General features: G+C 32.0%; 1 long non-coding RNA gene across 1 annotated transcript; it reads left to right on the top strand.

Moving 5' to 3' along the window:
* Positions 1–662: 662 nt before the first annotated feature.
* LOC132037392 (uncharacterized) lies at positions 663–3278 on the top strand. The gene is made up of 3 exons (XR_009409863.1): positions 663–1024; positions 1398–2600; positions 2697–3278. It is a non-coding gene; the product is annotated as an uncharacterized LOC132037392 (long non-coding RNA).
* The last annotated feature ends 4126 nt before the right edge of the window (positions 3279–7404 follow it).

Below are 7404 nucleotides of genomic sequence, written 5' to 3'. Positions count from 1 at the left end.
CAAGAAATGGTTTTGTAATACTACGGCAAAGTTCAATAATCAAATGTAAGATTAATCTTATATTTGTTAAATGTCAGTGTAATAATCCATTAAGAGTATCAAGGTTGTAGGCCTGTGGTAAACGGCCCATTCTTGCGAACCCTACTCCTCAACACTAATTTACATTCGTCTCAATTTTCAGCCGACAGTTTGACAAAGCAAAATAACCTAACAATACTACTTAAGACTATATATTACACAATATAAGGATACTTTTTCTTATTTATAAAATATACAAACTAAATTACAAAATATATTGTTTTCTAGTTAATGTTTATTTCGGTTTTGGGGTTTTTTAAGAAGAATCCGATTTTTAAACGGGCTAATTCCTAAGTTACCAATTAGTTTCTTCTTCTTTTCAAAAATATTTCCCTCTATCTCTCCCTCTCGGTTGTTGATAAACACCATTCCGTCAAACCTAAATTTCACCTTCTCTCCCAATAAGGTACGATTTTAGCTTCATGACGAATAATTCTCCACCAATTTTAATGTTGCTTGCCTGATAGCAACTCTCTTTCTAACCTACATAGTTGTTTTTTTTTATTCCCTCTTTATTGTTTGAAAACAGTGAGTAAAAAAGCTTCAATGGAGACTCCTATCTCGTAAGAATAACAGCTCTTTTTGCTTCATCAAGCTCGAAATTTAAATATGAACCCGCCTTCAATTTGTATGCATTCACTCAAACTCCTATTAAAAAAGGAGGTAAACAACCTATTGTTACCCCGGCAGTAGTTCAACAAAAATCGCCTACCTAAAAAGATGCTAAAAGGAAGGGAAAAAACATTTCGCCTAGTAAGTCTAAAGAAATCATCGACGACTCTGATTTTGAAGTCGAAATCGAGTGTTCTACTGCTAAAAAAAATAAGGTTGACAAAGTTGAAGCATCACAGCGGAAGAAAAAAAATCGAGGCTCCTATTGTTATAAAAAAAAGAGGTTGAGAAAGGTGAAACATTAGAGAGGAAGCATGTCAAACCTAAATTGAAGGTAGAAAACAAGTATTTATACTTTAATTGTTGTTTTATGGTCAATTAAATTGGAATGGATTTTGTATAGAAATATGTTTCATTTTTATATTTGTTTTTGATTCTGTGTGTATGAATCTTGTGCAATTTAGGTATATTTGCGTATATAATCCTGAGCCATATTTGCAAGGCATACTTTATTTATACTTTTAGTATTTGTTCATGTGCGGTTAATACACACACTTTTAATACACATTGATGAAATGTGTATGAAAGCTGGGTTGTATCAATTTTTGAGATGTCCGATTACCGAATGTATGACATGTATATAAAAAACCTTATAGTTGTAATCTCGAATTTGTTTAGTAATAATTTGTTATTTATTATATATTCAGGTAAAGAAGATACAAACTCACTGGTGTTCTTACGCCAACATCAAATCTATTGATAAAATAAAGGCGCGACTAAACAAGAAGCAATTGCAGATGTTTAGAGATTCCCCATTTGGATATTTTCTTGATTTACCGAAGATCAAGGTTCACCCACAGCTCATTTACAACTTGATGTATGCGGAGACTGAAAATGATAAGGACGATATGTTTATCGTCAAGTTGAATGAGAACGAACTCTATTTTCGCATAAGAGAGTTTTCCAATATCAGTGGTTTGAAATGTGTCATGCCGAGTGATTTCGTTTCGGACCTAATTCACTAAACAAGTTAATGAATAGTTACTTTTCCGATTAACGAAGAGTACCAAAGAATGAGTTGATAAGGATTTTTGAAGGTTCAACTTGTGTGGGGGATGACGATCTTGTGAAGGTCTCCATTCTGTATTTTATTAGCACATTCCTATTCGCAATCAAGAATACGAAAGCTTATGTATCTAAGTTGCTCTTTGACTTAGTGGAGAGTGGTGAACACCTACATTATCCTTTGGGAAACGTTTGTTTTAAGGAGTTGCTTGGTTCTGTTAGTAACAAGTTGAGTGGTGATCGGACATATTATAGGTTTGGGGGCTTTCCACTTGCCTTGCAAGTTTTGTTCTATGAGTGTTGCTTGAAGGTTCAGCCATTGGTTGCTACCCTATTGGAAACCACATTCCCCGAATTCTTAACTGGTAAACATACCAGGAAACATTGTCCTTTGACTACATGAAGAAGGGGATGTTCAGAACATACGACAATCAGGTAAATAAGAATAGTTTCAAAATCATATATACAGATTTCATGCACTTTTAATGCACATATTATATTTCAATGTTTGTATAGAATTGCTAACTTGTGAGTATTTTATTTATACATGTTTATGCTTTTATTGGTGGTTGGTGGTTTTTTTCAACATCGCCCCAGCAAATAATGAATTGCCACTTCTCACTGAGTTACCGGATGTTCCACGACCACACACTACCACACATGATAACCCTTTTATACATGGTGTTGAGTTCCAGGCATTGAAAAAGGAAGTTGTAAATGTACGTATGGAATTCACTAGTTCTATATTACAATTTATGGAATGGTTTTTATGCGGTTAACACTATCACTAATTATATTCTCCATCTTTATAGGTTCGCGAAGATTTGAAACTATTTCAGAAGAAGGTATCCGACGGGATTATATAAATTACAAAGTTCATTATTTTTTCCATTGTAGTAAATAAATTATCATAAATTTTAATGCATAATGTTTATTTTCAGGTGGAAGATGATTTTAAACAAATGAAGCAACACATGGACAAATCATTCAGGAACATACTTAAACGGATCAAGTCCTCACATGGCAAACAAACTGAAAATTATGAAGTTGAGGTCATTTTTGTTATCTTTTTATGGCGATTCCTTTGTATTATCCATCTATTTTAAGTTTGGTTATGCATACACTAATAAACAGGTTATGGAGGTGTTAAGGTCGTTGGTGAAAAAAGAAAAACAAGCAGCAAGCAGGATGAAAAGTATCCCGATATATGAGAAGATTTGATGAACAAGCGACTAAGGGTGAGGTTGGTGGGCAGGATGGATGTGTGCTAATATCTGGTCAAGTTGCAGCACAATTGAAGAATCAAAGTCATTCTTTAACTTCAAGTAAATTTTCTTAATATCTTGCATGTTTCACACCCTTAAACACATTTATGAAAGATGTGTAAAAGGTGTATGAAATTTTTTCTAGTGAATATTTCAGGACTTAATTGCTACACATATTTTTGTATGAAAAATGTAGTCGGTGTTCATGAAGGATTTAGTGAAGCAAGTGATAAAGGTCTAGATGATCCAGAAGCATTGAAGAGTCTAGATGATCAAGAATCATTGAAGAATCAAAGTCATTCTTTTACTTCAAGTAAATTTTTTTAATATCTTGGATATTTCACACCCATAAACACATTTATGAAGGATGCATAAAAAAGTGTATAAAAAAGTTTTCAGTTAACATTTCAGGACTTATAGCCTATTTGGCCAAGTTCTAAAATCAGTTTATTTTGAAAAGTACTTTTGACGAAAACCAGTTATTGTTTCCCATTAATTTAAAAAGCACTTTTGAGCAGCAATTAGGGTTTGGCCAAACATTTACAAAATACTTCTAATTGTATTTTTCTCAAAGTGCTTTTAGGAAAAAATTATTTCTTTTAGCTTCTGCAAAACTGCTTCTGCTACTCCTCAGAAATACTTATTTCCTTCCAAAAGCTTGGCCAAACACTGTATTTTTTTTTTTTAAATAAGTACTTTTGGAGAAAAATAAACTTGGCCAAACAGGCTATTAATTATTATACATATTTTTGTATGAAAACCGCAGTTGGTGTGCATGACGGATCATGTATACATGATAAAGGTCTAGATGATCAAGAAGCATTGAAGAGTCATACAGATGATACTCCAATTTCAGGTAAATACTCCACTCTTCTCTGAAATATATTTTGCATAGTTCCCACACATAAGCATATGTATGAAAGATGTATAAATATTGTATGACAAAGGTTTCAGTGAAGATTTTATGACTTATGCCCTATACATATTTTTGTATGAAAAATGAAGTTAGTGTGCATGATGGAGCACATGATAAATGTCTGATGTATAGATCATATCTAATTTCAAATGACTTATGAAATATATACATAAAATTTAAATTTTGAATTTTTTTCGAACGTTTTTTTAGATGTTTTTAAGAATTAAAAATTGGGGTCTTTTTGGTTTTTCCCAAAAAGGAAATGAACCCTAGACCCCCAACCCCTAAGGAGTTCGGGGAACCTTTGGATTGAAAAAATTAAATCGCAGAATTACCCCGGGAAAAAAAAAAAATGAAGTATTTTAAAAAAAGGAGTGATGTTTTAATTAATTTCCATAGTTATATCTTTAAGGGGAAAATTAAAGAAAAATTTATCAAGGAATTTTTTATTTTCCTTTTTCGGGGTCTAAATTTTCCTTTGGGATCTAACAGCAATGTTTTTAAATCCCCAAAGTTTTTTGGGTTGTTGTTTTCATTCCAAAGACCCCCAATCACTTTAAAAATAAATTGGGGACCGAGATGATATTTCCTTAAATTTTAAAATCTAATATTTTAACGAAAAAATTAATTAAAAACATTTTAAAAGGGAACCAATACAAGAAAGGGGTCAAAAAAAGTACAAAAAATTACTTAAATCAACATATATATCAACCCATACAACTTTCAAAATTTTTTATAAAATTTTTTAAAAACCCGAAATCAAAAAGTTTTTAAATGAAATAATACAAAAATGAATTTGGTTTTAAGAAAATTTTTAGGGACGATTTTTTCTTCCATTGGTTTATAAATTGAATAATTTAAGGTTTGCCTTTGTTAATTATTTAAAGAAATTGACCTGAATTTTGGATCCAATTTTGGGAATTTCCCCGAAATTTTAATTATATATAATTGATTTTTTTTTTAGATTATGATAATGGAAAACGGTTTTCTTCATTCAAATTAGAGCAATCAACAAAGCAATAGTAGAAGCATGAGAATACCGCTTATTTTTTGTAATTTTGCAGGGCTTCGACACTTTGATGGTGTGTAATTGATGATTTGTAAGTGTGTCGATGTTGAATCATCCGTTATTCAAGCAAACATGATTCTTCGAATAAAAATACGTAAACATGATAGAAGTGTGTATCCATTTTGAGTATGAAATCTGCTCGTTTGTAACCCCCGTGATCGGGACGCAAGAATCGGGCCGTTTGTTGGTATCGATTGAAAATCGCAATGAATTATGGTTAAATTGGGGAGAGAATATCGCAGTGAGGTATTATGGGGAGGAAGATACCGAACCATTACTGTGTGATTTATGGGTTATAGTTTTACGTGTATTTTTTTTTTAACTACATTTGTATAGGTTTTGTAAGTATTCTAATGTCATGATTTGTACATTGAAAAGATTGTCATGTTCTAAGACTAGACCCAATGACCCATATTCTATATAGGGGAAAAACATATATGTACATAGATAGAGGGTATATTTACAGAACATGACGATACTTTCCAGTTTACAAATCATAGCATTAGAATACTGACAAAACTTATACAAATGCAGTAAAAAAATAAATTCAATGTAAAATCATAAACCATAAATCACGCAGCAATGGTTCGGTATCTTTCTCCTCATAATATCTCACTGTGATATTCTGTCCCAATTTCATCATAATTCATTGCAGTTTCAAATCGATTCCAATAAGAGGCTGATTCTCGTGATCGATCCACAAGGGTTACCAAACGAGCAGATTTCATATTCAAAATTGATACACACTTCTCTGCTGTTCAGGTATTTTTTTTTCAAGTAATCAAGTTTGCTTGAATAAACGGTTGATTCAATATCGATACACTTACAAATCATCAACTACACACCATCAAAGTGTCAGAAATTATACACAGTAAAATTACAAAAAATAAGCTGTATTCTCCCATGTTTTTCTCTATACTTTTGTTCAGTACTCTAATTTGATTAAAGAGGCTGCCAATTCAACATGTATACATTCAACTTATATGTAATTGAAATTTCAGAATTCATAAACATTCAACATTAAAAAAGTTCCTGATCATAGCTTTTATTGTCTAACAATGGCGGATAGCACAATCCATTCAATATTGGTACAACACAATGGAAGTTGGGATGCATCAGGTGAATGTACCTTGATTCCGAATACAAATGTATTATCTCTGTTTAAAAGCATATTATCTGGTTCATGAAAGTTGTATATGAAAGTTGTATGAATGCTGTATATATGTTGATTCTGTAATGAGCTGATACTATTTATGACCTATGTATTATATATGTATCCTAATTCTATACATAATGTGTTTTTGATTAATTTTATTGACCGGTAGATGCATAGATTTTAAAATTGAAGGAATATCATACGACTCTAATTCGAATTTCAGTGGATTGCTCTATGTGATTGCTACTCAACTAGGAATGGATACCACACTTCAAGTCTTGGAGATTAAAGACACTGTTAGTTGTAGATGCCCGCCAATGATCATACACAACGTATGGGTGTCCAGCTATGTTTAGACCAGAAAAAAGAAAATAAAAAATTCTTTAGTATGTATTTTTTATGTATCATGCTGAAGGATATAGCTATGGATTTAATCAAAATCCATCACGATGGGAAAAGCAGTTCGCGTTCAATATCCTTTCTGATTCTTGGTTGTTGTTCAGGTGTAATAATGTTGCGATTGAATTTGGTTTCAATTGCAACAATTTGAGACTCATTATATAGGGGCAATTCAAGGTCGTCTAGGCTAGGGGCCTTAGAGGCAGAGTAGCACAAATTACCCAAATTATCAATTCCAGCAACCACATCATCTAAAGAACGTTCTGAAAAATTCAAAATTTTAATAGCATAATTTTCATAAGTCATTTGAAATCATATGAAATTAACAGTCTTACTATCGAGACACTTATCATGTGCTCCATCATGCACACTAACTTCATTTTTCATACGAAAATATTTATAGGGAATAAGTCATAAAGTCTTCACTGAAACCCTTTGTCTTACAACATTTATACATCTTTCATACATGTGCTTATGTGTGTAAACTATGCAAAATACATTTCAGTGAAGAGTGGAGTACTTACCTGAAATAGGAGTATCATCAGTATGACTCTTCAATACTTCTTGATCATCTAGACCTTTATAACGTGCTTCACCAAGTCCGTCATGCACACCAACTACATTTTTCATACAAAAAAATGTATAGCAATCAAGTCCTGAAATGTTAACTGAAATTTTTTTCATATACTTTTTATACATCTTTCATAAATGTGTTTATGGGTGTGAAATATGCAAGGTACTAAGAAAATTTACTTGAAGTAAAAGAATGGCTTTGACTCTTGAATGCTTCTTGATCATCTAGACTCTTCAATGCTTCTGGATTATCTAGATCTTTATCACATGC

This window comes from Lycium ferocissimum, chromosome 11 (assembly GCF_029784015.1).
Source record: "Lycium ferocissimum isolate CSIRO_LF1 chromosome 11, AGI_CSIRO_Lferr_CH_V1, whole genome shotgun sequence".
Taxonomy (NCBI): Eukaryota; Viridiplantae; Streptophyta; class Magnoliopsida; order Solanales; family Solanaceae; genus Lycium; species Lycium ferocissimum.
The sequence above is the reverse complement of the archived record's forward strand: the minus strand, read 5'-3'. Positions and strand labels throughout refer to the sequence as shown.